Genomic DNA, 25,303 nt, shown 5'->3' on the forward strand with positions numbered 1-25,303 from the left:
TGGGCAGTGCTGAGTCTATGGTGCAGTGCTGAGTCTATGGTGCAGTGCTGAGTCTATTGTGCAGTGCTGAGTCTATGGTGCAGTGCTGAGTCTATGGTGCAGTGTTGAGTCTATGGTACAGTGCTGAGTCTATGGTGCAGTGCTGAGTCTATGGTGCAGTGCTGAGTCTATGGTGCAGTGTTGAGTCTATGGTACAGTGTTGAGTCTATGGTGCAGTGCTGAGTCTATGGTGCAGTGTTGAGTCTATGGGCAGTGTTGAGTCTATGGTGCAGTGTTGAGTCTATGGTGCAGTGTTGAGTCTATGGGCAGTGCTGAGTCTATGGTGCAGTGTTGAGTCTATGGTGCAGTGCTGAGTCTATGGTACAGTGTTGAGTCTATGGTGCAGTGCTGAGTCTATGGTGCAGTGTTGAGTCTATGGGCAGTGTTGAGTCTATGGTGCAGTGCTGAGTCTATGGTGCAGTGTTGAGTCTATGGTGCAGTGTTGAGTCTATGGAGCAGTGTTGAGTCTATGGTGCAGTGTTGAGTCTATGGTGCAGTGTTGAGTCTATGGTGCAGTGCTGAGTCTATGGTGCAGTGTTGAGTCTATGGTGAAGTGTTGAGTCTGTGGTGCAGTGTTGAGTCTATGGTGCAGCACTGAGTCTATGGACTGTGCTGAGTCTATGGTGCAGTGTTGAGTCTATGGTGCAGTGTTGAGTCTATGGGCAGTATTGAGTCTATGGGGCAGTGTTGAGTCTATGGTACAGTGTTGAGTCTATGGTGCAGTGTTGAGTCTATGGTGCAGTGTTGAGTCTATGGTACAGTGTTGAGTCTATGGTGCAGTGCTGAATCTATGGTGCAGTGCTGAGTCTATGGTGCAGTGTTGAGTCTATGGTGCAGTGTTGAGTCTATGGTGCAGTGCTGAGTCTATGGGTCTCTCTGCATCTCTATGGGTCTCTATGGATCTCTATGGGTTAGTCAGTTTAACACGTAGCCTTTCGCGAACAATATCATTAATAATAAAGGTGTTTTGGTGGGTTAGATCCCGTTATATATAAATGTGTCGTAACCCTCCACCACCCAGCAAAAAAAGTGTCACGTTGAAAAAAGACAAAAATAGTTCACAGCTTTAGCCCACCGGTGTGTTGAAGAGTGAATCCACGACATTTACAGTTTGAGTAGTTGGACGTTTCGCTGGTAACTGCGTCCCCGGCATTGGCATCATCGGGCAATTCGCCAGAATGGAAAAGCCCTCTCCGCTCGCTCCCGGTCTTAAGTATCCGAGCAGCAGCAAAAGTAGTGCGACATCATCATAACAGTCCGGTGACTTTCAGAGAGAGAGAGAGAGAGATCAAACACGTTAAAGACGTACTACGACAGAATGGCTACAACAATGCTCAAATTAACGGCGGAGCGATGAATGCCAAATCACGATCGCAAAGCAAACGCTCCTGAAAGCGACCAGATTGTTAAGACAATTAAGATTCCAGGTGTCTCGGGAGTAACCGACAAATTAGCCCGTTGTTTTTGGCAAAAAGCAAAACATTACAGTAAGATTTGGTACAGTACGCAAAATTCAAAAAAAAAACTATATCTTGCACTAAAGATGAATTACCGAAATCATCAACAGAAGGTGCATATCGGATTAACTGTTTATGCGTCAGATGCTACATTGGACAGACGGGACTTAACATCAGCGTAAGACTAAAATAACACCAGAGAAATATTAAATTGTCTCAAACACAACTTTTCGGCAGTGGCAGGACATGCATTGTCAACAAGGACACTCAATGGATTTTGATAACGTTGAAGTGCTGTGTAAAACGAATTATTACTGGCAAAGGACTAATTAGAGAATCCATTGAAATTGAGAGGAATAGAAATAACTTTAATCGCTCTGACAGCTACAGGCTTAGTGCGGCTTAGAAGCGTATTATTATTATTAAATAATACATATTACAATTCCTTATAGGGGAAACACATACTAATTAACGGATTACTAACGTAGCATATAATCACAATAACACACATTACAACTAATAACTAATCTACAACTTATTACTAATCTACAACTCATTATACACTACTATACTATACACTACTATACACTACACTACACACTATACACTACATTACACTATACACTGCACTATACACTACACTATACACTACACTTCTATACACTACATTATACACTACACTACACACTATACACTACACTATACACTACTATACACTACACTATACACTACACTATACACTACTATACACTACACTATACACTACACTATACACTACTATACACTACACTACTATACACTATACACTACACTATACACTACACTATACACTGCACTATACACTACACTACACACTATACACTACACTACACAACACTACACTATACACTACACTATACACCCTGCTGCTGATGCTGCTCGATTTAAGACCGGGAGCGAGTGGAGAGGGCTTCAACATTCTGGCGAATTGCCCAACGACGATGATGATGCTGATGATGATGATGCTGGCGATGCAGTTACCAGCGAAACATCACAGAACTAATCAAACTGTAAATGTTGTGGATTCACTCTTCAACAACCACAACACCACCACCACCGGCGTGGAGCTAAAGTAGCGAACTAATTCGTCTTTTGTCGATTTAAAAGCTTTCGTGACTGAAAGGATTTTTGGTTCTTTCGGTAAGGTCACCACCACGTGGAATGAGAATAAAATAATAAAATAACAAAATAACACGATAATATTCTCACGACGTTTCGGCCACAACGCAAGCGGCCTTCATCAGGTGAAAGGTACAGACCCGTTGGGTAAGACAGAGCTTCAAGTGACAATCTGAAAAAACCTGTTGCTGGGGGTCGGAGATTGGATCACCGTTTTTTTCCCCCTAATGATGGTAATAGGTGTGGCGCTGCAGGTCACTTTTGTGATGGAGTTAAATAGAGATTTGTGATCGCGGGCCACTGAGGCAGACTCCATCTCCTCAGCAACCCGCGACCACCACCCATCCTTGCAGCGCCTCACGGCTCTCCGAACCTCCGTGCAAAAGCTGCGGTAAGCCTCCTCATTCTCTGACGTGGGATTCTGTAGCCGATGACAGTGGGCCTGTCGCTTTTTCTCAACCATCCTGAACACCTCCTCTGTCAGCCAGGGTGTCTGGGGAGGTCTGGACCGCGTACCCAAAGCAGCCATTGCAGCTGCATGAGTCACAGTCCTAAACCTCGCCCATTTACCCTCGACATCAGGAGGAGTGGGGGACGATGCCAACCCCAGCCGCAAGCGATGATGAAATTCTCGCTTGCAACTTTCATCAGATAATTGAGACCAGGCCACTTTAGGTTTGAATGGGGTCCTGGGTGTACACCCACCACCGGAGTGGAAGAATGGCAGGCGCATCTTACAGATGACAAGTCGATGGTCAGAGGGCAGATCAGCTCCACGGTAGGTCCTGGTGTCAAGGACATGGGCTCGCATCCGCTGGTCCGTCACTATGTAGTCCAGCAGATGTTCTTGCTTGGACCCGGCATGCATCCATGATGTTGTGTGGATGCGCCGATGCCGGAACAGCGTTTTGGTAATTACAAGCCCATGGGCTGCACAAAAGTCTAGCAGCCTCCTACCGTTGTTATTGAGCTGATCTGGCCCATGCCCTCCAATCACTCCAGACCAGGTGCCAGCATCATGACCAACTCGGGTATTAAAGTCACCCAACAAGATGACTCTATCCCGAGGGGCCACTTTAGTCAGCACCTGTGACAGGTCATAGAAGGCATCTGACTCATCGGCCTTGCCTGCATCTCTCCACGGATGTTCGTCTTCAGTGGGGGCATAAGTAACCACGACCGCCACTCCTCGCCTCCGGTTGATGGGAAGGTGAGCCCAAAGTAGCCTGGGGCTTACAGCTTCCCACACCTCACCGCCACGCTCCCACGCCCCCTTCATTCTTTAGTTCAAAAGAAGACCCACACCCTGTTGTTTGGCAGTCTGCTGCCCCGAGTAGAGGACTGTCCACCCCTCATGGTGGCAGGAGCCAGAGCCGGTCCACCGGACCTCCTGAATGCCGCAGAGATCCAGGCGGTACCGGTCCAGCTCCCGACAGAGGAGTGGCAGCCTCTCCTCCGCAGTGAGCGTTCGAACATTCCACATGGCCACCTGTAGTGGCTTTTCGTTGTTTCTGGAGGAGCCCCGAGGGTAGGTATTCAATCTCCTGGCTCCGCCAATTGGAGTTTGGCCAGGAGACGTCATAGACGCCTGTCCCCCCGGGGCCTCCGGCACAAGCTTATTAGTTACATATTTGAGACGTGGTTTAGTGGTAATTAATTGAAGGTGGAGGGGTTACCAGTACCCTAGCACCCGTCCAGAGCCCCCGTTTAGCCCCTGTGGTGGTCACAGACGCCATGAGGGGAGGAGCCAATCGGAATTGGACCTCTCCCCCACAGCATTGTCCACGACAGAGTTGCCCGTCCGGCACCGCGAGGAGGTAGGGGGTTGTTTTTGCCAGACACACACAGACACACACAGACACACAGACACACACACAGAGTTAAAACATTTGAGTAACACAGGAGCATACTCGGGACATTCTGTAGGGTTATAGGATTTATTTACATCAACGTTTAAACTTGGGTGGGTGGGTGAGTGAGTGAGTGGGTGAGTGGGTGGGTGAGAGTGTGGGTGAGTGAGTGGGTGAGTGAGAGTGTGAGTGAGTGAGTGGGTGAGTGGGTGGGTGAGAGTGTGGGTGAGTGAGTGGGCAAGTGAGTGAGCGAGTGAGTTGGTGACTGTCTGAGTGCATAGGTTGGTAAGTGGATGAGTGGGTGAGTGAGTGAGTGAGTAGGTGGGTGAGTGAGTGACTGAGTGAGCGGTTGAGTGAGTGAGTGACTGAGTGAGTGACTGAGTGAGTGACTGAGTGACTGAGTAGGTGGTTGGGTGAGTGACTGAGTGAGTGAGTGATTGAGTAGGTGACTGAGTAACTGAGTGAGTGACTGAGTGAGTGACTGAGTGACTGAGTAGATGGCTGGGTGTGTGACTGAGTGAGTGACTGAGTGAGTGACTGAGTAGGTGGTTGGGTGAGTGACTGAGTGAGTGAGTGACTGAGTGAGTAACTGAGTGAGTGACTGAGTGAGTGACTGAGTGACTGAGTAGGTGGTTGGGTGTGTGACTAAGTGAGTGAGTGAGTGACTGAGTGACTGAGTGAGTGACTGAGCGAGTGACTGACTGAGTAACTGACCGAGTGACCGACCGAGCAACCGGCACTAGTGGCGAGCTTCCGCGTTGAGCACGGAGCGGTAGTGTCTGAGTAGATGGTTGGGTGTGTGACTGAGTGAGTGAGTAGATGGTTGGGTGTGTGACTGAGTGACTGAGTGACTGAGTGACTGACTAACTAACTGACTAACTGACTAACTGACTGACTAACTGACCGAGTGGCACTAGTGGCGAGCTTCCGCGTTGAGCACGGAGCGGTAGTGGCTGAGTAGATGGTTGGGTGTGTGACTGAGTGAGTGACTGAGTGAGTAGATGGTTGGGTGTGTGACTGAGTGAGTGACTGAGTGAGTAGATGGTTGGGTGTGTGACTGAGTGACTGACTAACTGACTGACTAACTGACTAACTAACTGACTAACTGACTGACTGACTGACCGAGCAAGCGACACTAGTGGCGAGCTTCCGCGTTGAGCACGGAGCGGTAGTGGCTGAGTAGATGGTTGGGTGTGTGACTGACTGACTGAGTGACTGAGTGACTGACTAACTAACTGACTGACTGACTGACTAACTAACTGACTGACTAACTAACTGACTGACTGACTGACCGAGCGACACTAGTGGCGAGCTTCCGCGTTGAGCACGGAGCGGTAGTGGCTGAGTAGATGGTTGGGTGTGTGACTGAGTGAGTGACTGAGTGAGTAGATGGTTGGGTGTGTGACTGAGTGAGAGACTGAGTGAGTGACTGAGTGAGTGAGTGACTGAGTGAGTGATTGAGTGAGTGATTGAGTGAGTGACTGAGTGAGTGACTGAGTGAGTGAGTAGATGGTTGGGTGTGTGACTGAGTGACTGACTGACTAACTAACTGACTGACTGACTGACTGACTGACTAACTAACTGACTAACTGACTGACCGAGCGACACTAGTGGCGAGCTTCCGCGTTGAGCACGGAGCGGTAGTGTCTGAGTAGATGGTTGGGTGTGTGACTGAGTGAGTGACTGAGTGACTGACTGACTGACTAACTGACTGAGTGACTGACTGACTAACTGACTGAGTGACTGACTAACTGACTAACTGACTAACTAACTGACTGACTAACTAACTGACTGACCGAGCAACCGGCACTAGTGGCGAGCTTCCGCGTTGAGCACGGAGCGGTAGTGTCTGAGTAGATGGTTGGGTGTGTGACTGAGTGAGTGACTGAGTGACTGACTGACTGACTAACTGACTGAGTGACTAACTGACTGACTAACTGACTGACTAACTAACTAACTGACTGATTGACTGACTGACTGAGTGACTGACTGACTGAGTGACTGACTGACTGACTGACTAACTAACTGACTAACTGACTAACTGACTGACTAACTGACACTAGTGGCGAGCTTCCGCGTTGAGCACGGAGCGGTAGTGGCTGAGTAGATGGTTGGGTGTGTGACTGAGTGAGTGACTAAGTGACTGACTAACTGACTGACTAACTGACTAACTGACTGACTGACCGAGCAAGCGACACTAGTGGCGAGCTTCCGCGTTGAGCACGGAGCGGTAGTGGCTGAGTAGATGGTTGGGTGTGTGACTGAGTGACTGAGTGACTGAGTGACTGACTAACTAACTGACTGACTGACTGACTAACTAACTGACTGACTAACTAACTGACTAACTGACTGACCGAGCGACACTAGTGGCGAGCTTCCGCGTTGAGCACGGAGCGGTAGTGGCTGAGTAGATGGTTGGGTGTGTGACTGAGTGAGTGACTGAGTGGCTGACTGACTGACTAACTGAGTGACTGAGTGAGTGACTGAGTGAGTAGATGGTTGGGTGTGTGACTGAGTGAGAGACTGAGTGAGTGACTGAGTGAGTGAGTGACTGAGTGAGTGATTGAGTGAGTGATTGAGTGAGTGACTGAGTGAGTGACTGAGTGAGTGAGTAGATGGTTGGGTGTGTGACTGAGTGACTGACTGACTAACTAACTGACTGACTGACTGACTGACTGACTAACTAACTGACTAACTGACTGACCGAGCGACACTAGTGGCGAGCTTCCGCGTTGAGCACGGAGCGGTAGTGTCTGAGTAGATGGTTGGGTGTGTGACTGAGTGAGTGACTGAGTGACTGACTGACTGACTAACTGACTGAGTGACTGACTGACTAACTGACTGAGTGACTGACTAACTGACTAACTGACTGACTAACTGACTGACTAACTGACTAACTGACTGACTGACTGACCGAGCAACCGGCACTAGTGGCGAGCTTCCGCGTTGAGCACGGAGCGGTAGTGTCTGAGTAGATGGTTGGGTGTGTGACTGAGTGAGTGAGTGAGTAGATGGTTGGGTGTGTGACTGAGTGACTGAGTGACTGAGTGACTGACTAACTAACTGACTAACTGACTAACTGACTGACTAACTGACCGAGTGGCACTAGTGGCGAGCTTCCGCGTTGAGCACGGAGCGGTAGTGGCTGAGTAGATGGTTGGGTGTGTGACTGAGTGAGTGACTAACTGACTGACTGACTGACTAATTGACTGACTGACTAACTGACTGACTAACTGACTGACTAACTAACTAACTGACTGATTGACTGACTGACTGAGTGACTGACTGACTGAGTGACTGACTGACTGACTGACTAACTAACTGACTAACTGACCGAGCAAGCGACACTAGTGGCGAGCTTCCGCGTTGAGCACGGAGCGGTAGTGTCTGAGTAGATGGTTGGGTGTGTGACTGAGTGAGTGAGTGACTGAGTGAGTGACTGAGTGAGTGACTGAGTGAGTGATTGAGTGAGTGATTGAGTGAGTGACTGAGTGAGTAGATGGTTGGGTGTGTGACTGACTGACTGAGTGACTGACAGACTGACTAACTGACTGACTAACTGACTGACTAACTGACTAACTGACTGACTGACCGAGCAACTGACACTAGTGGCGAGCTTCCGCGTTGAGCACGGAGCGGTAGTGGCTGAGTAGATGGTTGGGTGTGTGACTGACTGAGTGACTGAGTGAGTGACTGAGTGAGTGAGTGACTGAGTGAGTGATTGAGTGAGTGATTGAGTGAGTGACTGAGTGAGTAGATGGTTGGGTGTGTGACTGAGTGAGAGACTGAGTGAGTGACTGAGTGAGTGATTGAGTGAGTAGATGGTTGGGTGTGTGAGTGACTGAGTGACTGAGTGACTGAGTAGATGGTTGGGTGTATGACTGACTGACTGACTAACTGACTGACTAACTGACCGAGCAAGCGACACTGGTGGCGAGCTTCCGCGTTGAGCACGGAGCGGTAGTGTCTGAGTAGATGGTTGGGTGTGTGACTGAGTGAGTGACTGACTGACTGACTAACTGACTGACTAACTGACTGACTAACTGACTGACCGAGCGACACTAGTGGCGAGCTTCCGCGTTGAGCACGGAGCGGTAGTGTCTGAGTAGATGGTTGGGTGTGTGACTGAGTGAGTGACTGAGTGGCTGAGTAGATGGTTGGGTGTATGACTGACTGACTGACTGACTAACTGACTGACTAACTAACTAACTGACTGACTGACTGACCGAGTGACCGGCACTAGTGGCGAGCTTCCGCGTTGAGCATGGAGCGGTAGTGTCTGAGTAGATGGTTGGGTGTGTGACTGACTGAGTGAGTGAGTGACTGAGTGAGTGATTGAGTGAGTGATTGAGTGAGTGACTGAGTGAGTGACTGAGTGATTAGATGGTTGGGTGTGTGACTGAGTGACTGACTGACTAACTGACTAACTAACTGACTGACTGACTGACTAACTGACTGACTGACTGACCGAGCAAGCGACACTAGTGGCGAGCTTCCGCGTTGAGCACGGAGCGGTAGTGTCTGAGTAGATGGTTGGGTGAGTGACTGACTGACTGACTAACTGACTGACTGACTAACTGACTGACTAACTAACTAACTGACTGACTAACTGACTGACTGACTAACTGACTGACTAACTGACTAACTGACTAACTAACTGACTGACTAACTGACTGACTAACTGACCAAGCGGCACTAGTGGCGAGCTTCCGCGTTGAGCACGGAGCGGTAGTGTCTGAGTAGATGGTTGGGTGTGTGACTGACTGACTGACTAACTGACTAACTGACTGACTAACTAACTGACTGACTGACTAACTGACTGACTAACTGACTGACTGACTGACCGAGCGGCACTAGTGGCGAGCTTCTGCGTTGAGCACGGAGCGGTAGTGTCTGAGTAGATGGTTGGGTGTGTGACTGAGTGAGTGACTGAGTGAGTGACTGAGTGAGTGACTGACTGACTAAGTGACTGACTGACTAAGTGACTGACTGACTGACTAACTGACTGACTGACTGACCGAGCGACACTAGTGGCGAGCTTCCGCGTTGAGCACGGAGCGGTAGTGTCTGAGTAGATGGTTGGGTGTGTGACTGAGTGAGTGACTGAGTGGCTGAGTAGATGGTTGGGTGTGTGACTGAGTGAGTGACTGAGTGACTGACTGACTGACTAACTGACTGACTAACTGACTAACTAACTGACTGACTAACTAACTGACTGACTAACTAACTGATTGACTAACTGACTGACTAACTGACCGAGCAAGCGACACTAGTGGCGAGCTTCCGCGTTGAGCACGGAGCGGTAGTGTCTGAGTAGATGGTTGGGTGTGTGACTGACTGACTGAGTGACTGAGTGACTGACTGACTAACTGACTAACTGACTAACTGACTAACTGACTGACTAACTGACTGACTAACTGACTAACTGACCGAGCGACTGACACTAGTGGCGAGCTTCCGCGTTGAGCACGGAGCGGTAGTGTCTGAGTAGATGGTTGGGTGTGTGACTGACTGACTGAGTGACTGAGTGACTGACTGACTAACTGACTAACTGACTAACTGACTAACTGACTGACTAACTGACTGACTAACTGACTAACTGACCGAGCGACTGACACTAGTGGCGAGCTTCCGCGTTGAGCACGGAGCGGTAGTGTCTGAGTAGATGGTTGGGTGTGTGACTGAGTGAGTGAGTGACTGAGTGAGTGACTGAGTGAGTGACTGAGTGGCTGAGTAGATGGTTGGGTGTGTGACTGACTGACTGACTAACTGACTGACTAACTGACTGACTAACTGACCGAGTGGCACTAGTGGCGAGCTTCCGCGTTGAGCACGGAGCGGTAGTGTCTGAGTAGATGGTTGGGTGTGTGACTGAGTGACTGACTGACTAACTGACTGAGTGACTGACTAACTAACTAACTGACTAACTGACTGACTGACCGAGCAAGCGACGCTAGTGGCGAGCTTCCGCGTTGAGCACGGAGCGGTAGTGTCTGAGTAGATGGTTGGGTGTGTGACTGAGTGAGTGACTGAGTGACTAACTGACTGACTAACTGACTGAGTGACTGACTGACTGACTAACTAACTGACTGACTAACTGACTGACTGACCGAGCGACCGGCACTAGTGGCGAGCTTCCGCGTTGAGCACGGAGCGGTAGTGTCTGAGTAGATGGTTGGGTGTGTGACTGAGTGAGTGACTGAGTGGCTGAGTAGATGGTTGGGTGTGTGACTGAGTGAGTGACTGAGTGACTGACTGACTGACTAACTGACTGACTAACTGACTAACTAACTGACTGACTAACTAACTGACTGACTAACTAACTGATTGACTAACTGACTAACTAACTGACTGACTAACTGACACTAGTGGCGAGCTTCCGCGTTGAGCACGGAGCGGTAGTGTCTGAGTAGATGGTTGGGTGTGTGACTGAGTGAGTGACTGAGTGGCTGAGTAGATGGTTGGGTGTGTGACTGACTGACTGACTAACTGACTGACTAACTAACTGACTGACTGACTAACTGACCGAGCAAGCGACACTAGTGGCGAGCTTCCGCGTTGAGCACGGAGCGGTAGTGTCTGAGTAGATGGTTGGGTGTGTGACTGAGTGAGTGAGTGACTGAGTGGCTGAGTAGATGGTTGGGTGTATGACTGACTGACTAACTGAGTGACTGACTGACTGACTGAGTGAGTGACTGAGTGAGTGATTGAGTGAGTGATTGAGTGAGTGACTGAGTGAGTAGGTGGTTGGGTGTGTGACTGACTGACTGACTAACTGACTAACTGACTGACTAACTGACACTAGTGGCGAGCTTCCGCGTTGAGCACGGAGCGGTAGTGTCTGAGTAGATGGTTGGGTGTGTGACTGAGTGAGTGAGTGACTGAGTGAGTGACTGAGTGAGTGAGTAGATGGTTGGGTGTGTGACTGACTGACTGACTAACTAACTGACTGACTGAGTGACTAACTAACTGACTGACTGACTAACTAACTGACTAACTAACTGACTGACTGAGCGACTGACACTAGTGGCGAGCTTCCGCGTTGAGCACGGAGCGGTAGTGTCTGAGTAGATGGTTGGGTGTGTGACTGACTGAGTGACTGAGTGAGTGACTGAGTGGCTGAGTAGATGGTTGGGTGTGTGACTGAGTGAGTGAGTGACTGAGTGAGTGACTGAGTGAGTGATTGAGTGAGTGATTGAGTGAGTAGATGGTTGGGTGTGTGACTGACTGACTGACTAACTGACTGACTAACTGACTGAGTGACTGACTAACTAACTGACTGACTAACTAACTGACTAACTGACTAACTGACTGACTAACTGACTAACTGACTGACTAACTGACACTAGTGGCGAGCTTCCGCGTTGAGCACGGAGCGGTAGTGGCTGAGTAGATGGTTGGGTGTGTGACTGAGTGAGTGACTGAGTGAGTAGATGGTTGGGTGTGTGACTGAGTGACTGACTGACTAACTGACTGACTGAGTGACTGACTAACTAACTGACTGACTGACTAACTGACCGAGCAAGCGACACTAGTGGCGAGCTTCCGCGTTGAGCACGGAGCGGTAGTGTCTGAGTAGATGGTTGGGTGTGTGACTAACTAACTGACTAACTGACTGACTAACTGACTGACTAACTGACTAACTGACTGACTAACTGACACTAGTGGCGAGCTTCCGCGTTGAGCACGGAGCGGTAGTGTCTGAGTAGATGGTTGGGTGAGTGACTGACTGAGTGACTGAGTGACTAACTGACTGACTAACTGACTGACTAACTGACTGACTAACTGACTAACTGACACTAGTGGCGAGCTTCCGCGTTGAGCACGGAGCGGTAGTGTCTGAGTAGATGGTTGGGTGTGTGACTGACTGAGTGACTGAGTGACTAACTGACTGACTAACTGACTGACTGAGTGACTGAGTGACTGAGTGACTGACTGACTGACTGACTAACTGACTGACTAACTGACTGACTAACTGACACTAGTGGCGAGCTTCCGCGTTGAGCACGGAGCGGTAGTGTCTGAGTAGATGGTTGGGTGTGTGACTGACTGACTGAGTGATTGAGTGAGTGACTGAGTGAGTGACTAACTGACTGACTAACTAACTAACTGACTGACTAACTGACACTAGTGGCGAGCTTCCGCGTTGAGCACGGAGCGGTAGTGTCTGAGTAGATGGTTGGGTGTGTGACTGAGTGAGTGACTGAGTGAGTGAGTGACTGAGTGAGTGACTGACTAACTGACTGACTAACTAACTGACTAACTAACTGACTAACTGACTAACTGACTGACTAACTGCCACTAGTGGCGAGCTTCCGCGTTGAGCACGGAGCGGTAGTGTCTGAGTAGATGGTTGGGTGTGTGACTGAGTGAGTGGCTGAGTGAGTGACTGAGTGACTAACTGACTGACTAACTGACACTAGTGGCGAGCTTCCGCGTTGAGCACGGAGCGGTAGTGTCTGAGTAGATGGTTGGGTGTGTGACTGAGTGAGAGACTGAGTGAGTGACTGAGTGAGTGAGTGACTGAGTGAGTGAGTAGATGGTTGGGTGTGTGACTGACTGACTGACTAACTAACTGACTGACTAACTGACTAACTGACTGACTAACTGACACTAGTGGCGAGCTTCCGCGTTGAGCACGGAGCGGTAGTGTCTGAGTAGATGGTTGGGTGTGTGACTGAGTGAGTGACTGAGTGGCTGACTGACTAACTAACTAACCGACTAACTAACTGACTAACTAACTGACCGAGCAAGCGACACTAGTGGCGAGCTTCCGCGTTGAGCACGGAGCGGTAGTGTCTGAGTAGATGGTTGGGTGTGTGACTGACTGACTGACTAACTGACTGACTAACTGACTAACTGACTAACTAACTGACTGACTAACTGACTAACTGACTAACTAACTGACTAACTGACTGACTAACTGACTGACCAAGCGACACTAGTGGCGAGCTTCCGCGTTGAGCACGGAGCGGTAGTGTCTGAGTAGATGGTTGGGTGTGTGACTGAGTGAGTGACTGAGTGGCTGACTGACTAACTAACTAACCGACTAACTAACTGACTAACTAACTGACCGAGCAAGCGACACTAGTGGCGAGCTTCCGCGTTGAGCACGGAGCGGTAGTGTCTGAGTAGATGGTTGGGTGTGTGACTGACTGACTGACTAACTGACTGACTAACTGACTAACTGACTAACTAACTGACTGACTAACTGACTAACTGACTAACTAACTGACTAACTGACTGACTAACTGACTGACCAAGCGACACTAGTGGCGAGCTTCCGCGTTGAGCACGGAGCGGTAGTGTCTGAGGCTCGCCGCCCTCGCCCAGATCAGCAGCCCCGTGGCGGCGATGTCCTGGCAGGCCGAGGCCAGGGCAAGAAACGTCGACCAGCCGGGCGAAGAGGAGGCATCGACGCAGGGCAGGGAGGAGAGAGACACGGAGGAGGCCGTGGTGAGGGTGCACAGGCCTGGGGGTGGTGGAGACGTGGGGAGAACGAGTGGGGTTAGACGGAGATGCGGAAAGACACACACACATACAGAGACACACAGAGACACGGAGAGACACACAGAGACACACAGAGACACACACAGAGACACACACAGAGAGACACGGAGGAGGCCGTGGTGAGGGTGCACAGGCCTGTGGGTGGGAGGTGGAGGTGGGGAGTAGGAGGAGGTGGGTAGGAGAACGAGCGGGGTTAGACGGAGATGCGGAGACACGTTGGAGACACAGAGACACGGAGACACACAGAGACACACAGAGAGACAGACAGACACACAGAGACACACAGAGACACACACAGAGACACACACAGAGACACACAGAGACACAGAGAGAGACACGGAGGAGGCCGTGGTGAGGGTGCACAGGCCTGTGGGTAGGAGGAGGTGGTGGGTAGGAGGAGAACGAGCGGGTTAGACGGAGATGCGGAGAGACAGAGAGACACGCGGAGAGACACGGAGAGACACGGAGAGACACACACACACACAGACACACAGAGACACACACAGAGAGACACAGAGAGAGAGACACGGAGAAGGCCGTGGTGAGGGTGCACAGGCCTGTGGGTAGGAGACGTGGTGGGTAGGAGGTGGGGGAGGTGGGGAGAACGAGCGGGGTTAGACGGAGATGCGGAGACACACACACACACAGAGAGACGCGGAGAGACACACACACACACAGAGACACACACAGAGACACACAGACACACACAGAGACACACAGAGAGAGACACGGAGGAGGCCGTGGTGAGGGTGCACAGGCCTGTGGGTGGTGGAGGTGGTGGGTAGGAGGAGGTGGGTAGGAGGTGGTGGGTAGGAGGTGGTGGGTAGGAGGAGGTGGGGAGAACGAGCGGGGTTAGACGGAGACACGTTGGAGAGACGCGGAGAGACACACAGAGACACACACACACAGAGACACACACAGAGACACACACAGAGACACACAGAGACACAGAGAGACACAGAGAGACACGGAGGAGGCCGTGGTGAGGGTGCACAGGCCTGTGGGTAGGAGACGTGGTGGGTAGGAGGAGGTGGGTAGGAGAACGAGCGGGGTTAGACGGAGATGCGGAGAGACAGAGAGACACGCGGAGAGACACGGAGAGACACGGAGAGACACACACACAGAGACACACAGAGACACACACAGAGAGACACAGAGAGAGACACGGAGAAGGCCGTGGTGAGGGTGCACAGGCCTGTGGGTGGTGGAGGTGGGTAGGAGGAGGTGGGTAGGAGAACGAGCGGGGTTAGACGGAGATGCGGAGAGACACACACACAGAGACACACACACACAGAGACACACAGAGAGACACACAGAGAGACACAGAGAGACACAGAGACACGGAGGAGGCCGTGGTGAGGGTGCACAGGCCTGTGGGTGGTGGTGGTGGGTAGGAGGAGGTGGGTAGGAGAACGAGCGGGGTTAGACGGAGATGCGGAGAGACAGAGAGACACAGAGACAGAGACACACACAGAGAGACACACAGAGACATACAGAGAGACACAGAGACACAGAGAGACACGGAGGAGGCCGTGGTGAGGGTGCACAGGCCTGTGGGTAGGAGACGTGGAGTGGAGGAGAACGAGTGGGGTTAGACGGAGATGCGGAGACACGTTGGAGAGACACAGAGACACACAGAGACACACACAGAGACGCGGAGAGACACACAGAGACACACACAGAGACACACAGAGACACACACAGAGACGCGGAGAGACACACAGAGACACACACAGAGACACACAGAGACACACACAGACACACACAGAGACACGGAGAGACACACAGAGACACACACAGACACACACAGAGACACACACAGTGACACACAGAGACACACACAGAGACAGACACACACAGAGACACACACAGAGACACACACAGTGACACACAGAGACACACACAGAGACAGACACACACAGAGACACACACAGAGACACACAGAGAGAGAGACACGGAGGAGGCCGTGGTGAGGGTGCACAGGCCTGTGGGTGGTGGTGGAGGTGGAGGAGAACGAGGGGAGTTAGACGGAGATGCGGAGAGACAGAGAGACACAGAGACAGAGACACACACAGAGAGACACACAGAGACACACAGACACACAGAGACACACACACACAGAGACACACACAGAGACACACACAGAGACACACAGAGACACACACAGAGACACACACAGAGACACAGAGACACACACAGAGACACACACACAGACACACACAGAGACAAAGAGACACAGAGACACACACAGAGACACACACAGAGACACACACAGAGACACACACAGAGACACAGAGACACACACAGAGACACACACAGAGACAAAGAGACACAGAGACACACACAGAGACACACACAGAGACACACACAGACACACACACAGAGACACACAGAGAGACACACACAGAGACACGGAGGAGGCCGTGGTGAGGGTGCACAGGCCTGTGGGTGGTGGTGGAGGTGGGGAGAATGAGCGGGGTTAGACGGAGATGCGGAGAGACAGAGAGACACACAGAGAGACACGGAGAGACACACACAGAGACACGGAGAGACACACAGAGACACACACACACAGAGACACACACACAGACACACAGAGACACACACGAAGAGACACACACACAGAGACACACACAGAGACACACACAGAGACACACAGAGACACGGAGAGACACACACACACACACACAGAGACACACACAGACACACACAGAGACACACACAGAGACACACAGAGACACACACACAGAGACACACACAGAGACACACACAGAGACACACAGAGACACGGAGAGACACACACACACACAGAGACACACACACACACAGAGACACGGAGAGACACACACAGAGACACACAGACACGGAGGAGGCCGTGGTGAGGGTGCACAGGCCTGTGGGTGGAGGTGGGGACGTGGGGAGAACGAGCGGGGTTAGACGGAGACACGGAGAGACACGGAGACACGCGGAGAGACACGGAGACACACAGAGACACACACACACAGAGACACACACAGAGACACACAGAGACACACACACACACAGAGAGACACACACAGAGACACACAGAGACACACACACAGAGACACACACAGAGACACACAGACACACACAGAGACACACACACAGACACACACAGAGACACACACAGAGACACACAGAGAGACACGGAGGAGGCCGTGGTGAGGGTGCACAGGCCTGTGGGTGGAGACGTGGGGACGTGGGTAGGAGGAGGTGGGTAGGAGAACGAGCGGGGTTAGACGGAGACACGGAGAGACACACACACACACAGACACACACAGAGACACACACACACAGAGACACACAGAGACACACATACACAGAGACACACACAGAGACACACACACAGAGACACACACAGAGACACACACACAGAGACACACACAGAGACACACAGAGACACACAGAGACAGAGACACACACAGAGACACACACACACAGAGACACACACAGAGACACACAGAGAGAGACACGGAGGAGGCCGTGGTGAGGGTGCACAGGCCTGTGGGTGGAGACGTGGGTAGGAGAACGAGCGGGGTTAGACGGAGATGCGGAGAGACACACACACATACAGAGACACACAGAGACACGGAGAGACACACACAGAGACACACAGAGAGACACACATACAGAGACACACACAGAGACACACAGAGACACACACACAGAGAGACACACACAGAGACACACACAGACACACACAGAGACACACAGAGAGACACACAGAGACACACAGAAACACACACAGAGACACACAGAGACACAGAGACACACACAGAGACACACAGAGACACACATACACAGAGACACACACAGAGACACACACACAGAGACACACACAGAGACACACACACACAGAGACACACAGAGAGACACGGAGGAGGCCGTGGTGAGGGTGCACAGGCCTGTGGATGGAGACGTGGGGACGTGGGGAGAACGAGCGGGGTTAGACGGAGATGCGGAGACACGCGGAGAGACGCGGAGAGACACACACACACAGAGACACACACACAGAGACACACACAGAGACACACAGAGACACACACATACAGAGACACACAGAGACACGGAGAGACACACACAGAGACACACACAGAGACACACACAGAGACACACACAGAGACACACAGAGACACACAGAGACACACACAGAGAGACACAGAGAGACACAGAGAGACACGGAGAGACACACACAGAGACACACACACACAGAGACACACACACACACAGAGACACGGAGAGACACACACAGAGACACACACACAGAGACACACACACACACACAGAGACACGGAGAGACACACACAGAGACACACACAAAGACACACACACAGAGACACACACACACAGAGACACGGAGAGACACACACAGAGACACACACAGACAGAGACACGGAGAGACACACACAGAGACACACACAGAGACACACAGAGAGACACGGAGAGACACACACAGAGACACACACAGAGACACACAGAGAGACACGGAGAGACACACACAGAGACACACACACACAGAGACACGGAGAGACACACACAGAGACACACACAGAGACACACACAGAGACACACAGAGACACACACAGAGACAAGGAGAGACACACACAGAGACACATAGAGACACACACAGAGACACATAGAGACACGGAAAGACACACACAGAGACACATAGAGACACGGAAAGACACACACAGAGACACACAGAGACACACGGAGAGACACACACAGAGACACACAGAGACACACGGAGAGACACACACAGAGACACATACAGAGACACACACAGAGACACACACAGAGACACATACAGAGACACACACAGAGACACACACAGAGACACACAGAGACACACAGAGACACACACAGAGACACGGAGAGACACACACAGAGACACATAGAGACACACACAGAGACACATAGAGACACAGAGAGACACACACAGAGACACACACAGAGACACACAGAGACACACACAGAGACACACACAGAGACACACAGAGACACACACAGAGACACAGAGAGACACACACAGAGACACACACAGAGACACACACAGAGACACGGAGAGACACACACAGGGACACTCACAGAGACACACAGAGACACACAGAGAGACACACAGAGACACACACAGAGACACACACACACACACACAGAGACACACAGAGACACACACAGAGACACACAGAGACACACACAGAGACACACAGAGACACACACAGAGACACACAGAGACACACACAGTGACACGGAGAAACACACACACACAGAGACACACACACAGTGACACACACAGAGACGCACACATAGACACAGAGACACACACAGAGACACAGAGAGACACAGAGAGACACAGAGACACAGACAGAGAGACGCACAGAGACACACACACACAGAGACACACGCAGAGACAGAGACACACACAGAGACAGAGACACACACAGAGACACACACAGAGACACAGACTACTCATCTCTCTCCCTTATCTCTCTCCCTCATCTCTCTCCCTCATCTCTCTCCCTCATCTCTCTCCCTCATCTCTCTCCCTCAACTCTCTCCCTCATCTCTCTCCCTCATCTCTCTCCCTCATCTCTCTCCCCTCATCTCTCTCCCTCATCTCTCTCCCTTATCTCTCTCCCTCATCTCTCCCTCATCTCTCCCTTATCTCTCTCCCTTATCTCTCTCCCTCATCTCTCTCCCCTCATCTCTCTCCCTCATCTCTCTCCCTTATCTCTCTCCCTCATCTCTCCCTTATCTCTCCCTTATCTCTCTCCCTCATCTCTCCCTTATCTCTCCCTCATCTCTCTCCCTCATCTCTCTCCCTTATCTCTCCCTTATCTCTCTCCCTTATCTCTCTCCCTCATCTCTCTCCCTCATCTCTCTCCCTTATCTCTCCCTTATCTCTCTCCCTTATCTCTCTCCCTCATCTCTCTCTCATCTCTCTCCCTTATCTCTCCTTATCTCTCCCTCATCTCTCTCCCTCATCTCTCTCCCTCATCTCTCTCCCTCATCTCTCTCCCTCATCTCTCTCCCTCATCTCTCTCCCTCATCTCTCTCCCTCATCTCTCTCCCTCATCTCTCTCCCTCATCTCTCTCCCTCATCTCTCCCTTATCTCTCTCCCTTATCTCCCTCATCTCTCTCCCTCATCTCTCTCCCTCATCTCTCTCCCTCATCTCTCTCCCTCATCTCTCTCCTCTCTCCCTCATCTCTCTCCCTCATCTCTCTCCCTCATCTCTCTCCCTCATCTCTCTCCCTCATCTCTCTCCCTCATCTCTCTCCCTCATCTCTCTCCCTCATCTCTCTCCCTCATCTCTCTCCCTCATCTCTCTCCCTCATCTCTCTCCCTCATCTCTCTCCCTCATCTCTCTCCCTCATCTCTCTCCCTCATCTCTCTCCCTCATCTCTCTCCCTCATCTCTCTCCCTCATCTCTCTCCCTCATCTCTCTCCCTCATCTCTCTCCCTCATCTCTCTCCCTCATCTCTCTCCCTCATCTCTCTCCCTCATCTCTCTCCCTCATCTCTCTCCCTCATCTCTCTCCCTCATCTCTCTCCCTCATCTCTCTCCCTCATCTCTCTCCCTCATCTCTCTCCCTCATCTCTCTCCCTCATCTCTCTCCCTCATCTCTCTCCCTCATCTCTCTCCCTCATCTCTCTCCCTCATCTCTCTCCCTCATCTCTCTCCCTCATCTCTCTCCCTCATCTCTCTCCCTCATCTCTCTCCCTCATCTCTCTCCCTCATCTCTCTCCCTCATCTCTCTCCCTCATCTCTCTCCCTCATCTCTCTCCCTCATCTCTCTCCCTCATCTCTCTCCCTCATCTCTCTCCCTCATCTCTCTCCCTCATCTCTCTCCCTCATCTCTCTCCCTCATCTCTCTCCCTCATCTCTCTCCCTCATCTCTCTCCCTCATCTCTCTCCCTCATCTCTCTCCCTCATCTCTCTCCCTCATCTCTCTCCCTCATCTCTCTCCCTCATCTCTCTCCCTCATCTCTCTCCCTCATCTCTCTCCCTCATCTCTCTCCCTCATCTCTCTCCCTCATCTCTCTCCCTCATCTCTCTCCCTCATCTCTCTCCCTCATCTCTCTCCCTCATCTCTCTCCCTCATCTCTCTCCCTCATCTCTCTCCCTCATCTCTCTCCCTCATCTCTCTCCCTCATCTCTCTCCCTCATCTCTCTCCCTCATCTCTCTCCCTCATCTCTCTCCCTCATCTCTCTCCCTCATCTCTCTCCCTCATCTCTCTCCCTCATCTCTCTCCCTCATCTCTCTCCCTCATCTCTCTCCCTCATCTCTCCCTCATCTCTCCCTTATCTCTCTCCCTTATCTCTCTCCCTTATCTCTCCCTTATCTCTCCCTTATCTCTCCCTTATCTCTCCCTTGACTCTCCCTTGACTCTCCCTTGACTCTCCCTTGACTCTCCCTTATCTCTCCCTTATCTCTCCCTTAACTCTCCCTTAACTCTCCCTTATCTCTCCCTTATCTCTCCCTTATCTCTCCCTTATCTCTCCCTCATCTCTCTCCCTCATCTCTCTCCCTTATCTCTCCCTTATCTCTCCCTTATCTCTCCCTCATCTCTCTCTTATCTCTCTCTTATCTCTCCCTTAACTCTCCCTCATCTCTCTCCCTCATCTCTCTCCCTTATCTCTCCCTTATCTCTCCCTTATCTCTCCCTTATCTCTCCCTTATCTCTCTCCCTTATCTCTCCCTTAACTCTCCCTTAACTCTCCCTTATCTCTCCCTTATCTCTCCCTTAACTCTCCCTTAACTCTCCCTTAACTCTCCCTTAACTCTCCCTTATCTCTCCCTTATCTCTCCCTCATCTCTCTCTTATCTCTCCCTTATCTCTCCCTTATCTCTCCCTTAACTCTCCTTTATCTCTCCCTTATCTCTCCCTTATCTCTCCCTTAACTCTCCCTTAACTCTCCCTTATCTCTCCCTTATCTCTCCCTTATCTCTCTCCCTTATCTCTCCCTCAACTCTCCCTTATCTCTCCCTTATCTCTCCCTTATCTCTCCCTTATCTCTCTCTTATCTCTCCCTTATCTCTCCCTTATCTCTCTCTTATCTCTCTCTTATCTCTCCCTTATCTCTCCCTTATCTCTCCCTTATCTCTCCCTTAAATCTCTCTTATCTCTCCCTTAACTCTCCCTTATCTCTCTCTTATCTCTCTCTTATCTCTCCCTTATCTCTCCCTTATCTCTCCCTTATCTCTCCCTTATCTCTCCCTTATCTCTCCCTTAACTCTCCCTTATCTCTCTCTTAACTCTCTCTTAACTCTCCCTTAACTCTCCCTTAACTCTCCCTTAACTCTCTCCCTTATCTCTCCCTTATCTCTCTCTTATCTCTCTCTTAACTCTCCCTTATCTCTCCCTTATCTCTCCCTTATCTCTCTCCCTTATCTCTCTCTTATCTCTCCCTTATCTCTCCCTCATCTCTCTCCCTTATCTCTCCCTTATCTCTCCCTTATCTCTCCCTTATCTCTCCCTTAACTCTCCCTCAACTCTCCCTTAACTCTCCCTCAACTCTCTCTCTTATCTCTCTCTTATCTCTCCCTTATCTCTCCCTTATCTCTCCCTCATCTCTCCCTCATCTCTCCCTCATCTCTCTCCCTTATCTCTCCCTTATCTCTCCCTTATCTCTCCCTCATCTCTCCCTCATCTCTCCCTCATCTCTCTCCCTTATCTCTCCCTTATCTCTCCCTTATCTCTCCCTCATCTCTCTCCCTTAACTCTCTCCCTTATCTCTCCTTAATCTCTCCCTTATCTCTCTCCCTCATCTCTCTCCCTTATCTCTCCCTTATCTCTCCCTTATCTCTCTCCCTTATCTCTCTCCTAACTCTCCCTTATCTCTCCCTTATCTCTCCCTCATCTCTCCCTCATCTCTCCCTCATCTCTCTCCCTTATCTCTCCCTTATCTCTCCCTTATCTCTCCCTTGACTCTCCCTTGACTCTCCCTTGACTCTCCCTTGACTCTCCCTTGACTCTCCCTTGACTCTCCCTTGACTCTCCCTTATCTCTCCCTTATCTCTCCCTTAACTCTCCCTTATCTCTCCCTTAACTCTCCCTTATCTCTCCCTCAACTCTCTCCCTCAACTCTCTCCCTCCGTCCATGAGGACCCAAGCAAGCAGGAAGTCTAAACAGGAAAAACAGAACGCAGAGCTAAAGACAAAGCTCCCCCAGGTAGCCTCTAGCAGGGCTGTAGGGGCAAGTGCTGTTACACAGACACAGACAAAGCTACCCCCAGGTAGCCTCTAGCAGGGCTGTAGGGGCAAGTGCTGTTACACAGACACAGCCAAAGCTACCCCAGGTAGCCTCTAGCAGGGCTGTAGGGGCAAGTGCTGTCACACACAGACACAGACAAAGCTCCCCCAGGTAGCCTCTAGCAGGGCTGTAGGGGCAAGTGCTGTTACACACAGACACAGACAAAGCTCCCCCAGGTAGCCTCTAGCAGGGCTGTAGGGGCAAGTGCTGTTACACACAGACACAGACAAAGCTCCCCCAGGTAGCCTCTAGCAGGGCTGTAGGGGCAAGTGCTGTCACATACAGACACAGACAAAGCTCCCCCAGGTAGCCTCTAGCAGGGCTGTAGGGGCAAGTGCTGTCACACACAGACACAGACAAAGCTCCCCCAGGTAGCCTCTAGCAGGGCTGTAGGGGCAAGTGCTGTTACACAGACACAGACAAAGCTCCCCCAGGTAGCCTCTAGCAGGGCTGTAGGGGCAAGTGCTGTTACACAGACACAGAGACAAAGCTACCCCCAGGTAGCCTCTAGCAGGGCTGTAGGGGCAAGTGCTGTTACACACAGACAGACAAAGCTCCCCCAGGTAGCCTCTAGCAGGGCTGTAGGGGCAAGTGCTGTTACACACAGACACAGACAAAGCTCCCCCAGGTAGCCTCTAGCAGGGCTGTAGGGGCAAGTGCTGTTACACACAGACACAGACAAAGCTCCCCCAGGTAGCCTCTAGCAGGGCTGTAGGGGCAAGTGCTGTCACATACAGACACAGACAAAGCTCCCCCAGGTAGCCTCTAGTAGGGCTGTAGGGGCAAGTGCTGTTACACAGACACAGACAAAGCTACCCCCAGGTAGCCTCTAGCAGGGCTGTAGGGGCAAGTGCTGTTACACAGACACAGAGACAAAGCTACCCCAGGTAGCCTCTAGCAGGGCTGTAGGGGCAAGTGCAGTTACACAGACACAGACAAAGCTCCACCAGGTAGCCTCTAGCAGGGCTGTAGGGGCAAGTGCTGTCACACAGACACAGACAAAGCTCCACCAGGTAGCCTCTAGCAGGGCTGTAGGGGCAAGTGCTGTCACATACAGACACAGACAAAGCTCCCCCAGGTAGCCTCTAGCAGGGCTGTAGGGGCAAGTGCTGTTACACAGACACAGACAAAGCTCCCCCAGGTAGCCTCTAGCAGGGGTGTAGGGGCAAGTGCTGTTACACAGACACAGACAAAGCTACCCCAGGTAGCCTCTAGCAGGGCTGTAGGGGCAAGTGCTGTTACACAGACACATACAAAGCTACCCCAGGTAGCCTCTGGCAGGGCTGTAGGGGCAAGTGCTGTTACACAGACACAGACAAAGCTCCCCCAGGTAGCCTCTAGCAGTGCTGTAGGGGCAAGTGCTGTTACACAGACACAGACAAAGCTCCCCCAGGTAGCCTCTAGCAAGGCTGTAGGGGCAAGTGCTGTTACACAGACACAGACAAAGCTCCCCCAGGTAGCCTCTAGCAGGGCTGTAGGGGCAAGTGCTGTCACACAGACACAGACAAAGCTACCCCAGGTAGCCTCCAGCAGGGCTGTAGGGGCAAGTGCTGTTACACACAGACACAGACAAAGCTCCCCCAGGTAGCCTCTAGCAGGGCTGTAGGGGCAAGTGCTGTCACACAGACACAGACAAAGCTCCCCCAGGTAGCCTCTAGCAGGGCTGTAGGGGCAAGTGCTGTCACACACAGACACAGACAAAGCTCCCCCAGGTAGCCTCTAGCGGGGCTGTAGGGGCAAGTGCTGTTACACAGACACAGACAAAGCTCCCCCAGGTAGCCTCTAGCAGGGCTATAGGGGCAAGTGCAGTCAGACAGACACAGACAAAGCTCCCCCAGGTAGCCTCTAGTAGGGCTGTAGGGGCAAGTGCTGTTACACAGACACAGACAAAGCTACCCCCAGGTAGCCTCTAGCAGGGCTGTAGGGGCAAGTGCTGTTACACAGACACAGAGACAAAGCTACCCCAGGTAGCCTCTAGCAGGGCTGTAGGGGCAAGTGCAGTTACACAGAC

General features: G+C 51.3%; 1 protein-coding gene across 6 annotated transcripts in view; it reads right to left on the reverse strand.

Annotated features, from left to right (window-relative positions):
• Positions 1-4,572: 4,572 nt before the first annotated feature.
• Positions 4,573-25,303, reverse strand: part of LOC142923243 (uncharacterized) — a 59,750-nt gene continuing 39,019 nt past the window's right edge. For 5 of the 6 annotated variants that reach the window (XR_012940630.1, XR_012940629.1, XM_076064183.1 and 2 more), the window contains one exon: positions 17,546-17,940. The gene's annotated coding sequence lies outside the window, so the exon portion shown is untranslated. Of the gene's footprint in view, positions 13,977-17,545; positions 17,941-25,303 lie in introns of those variants that run through there. The other variant, XM_076064181.1, reaches the window with a different exon arrangement.

This window comes from Petromyzon marinus, unplaced genomic scaffold, assembly GCF_048934315.1.
Source record: "Petromyzon marinus isolate PM22_M1 ecotype Great Lakes invasive population unplaced genomic scaffold, UKy_Petmar_22M1.pri1.0 PM_Scaffold_36, whole genome shotgun sequence".
In the NCBI taxonomy this organism is placed as follows: Eukaryota; Metazoa; Chordata; class Hyperoartia; order Petromyzontiformes; family Petromyzontidae; genus Petromyzon; species Petromyzon marinus.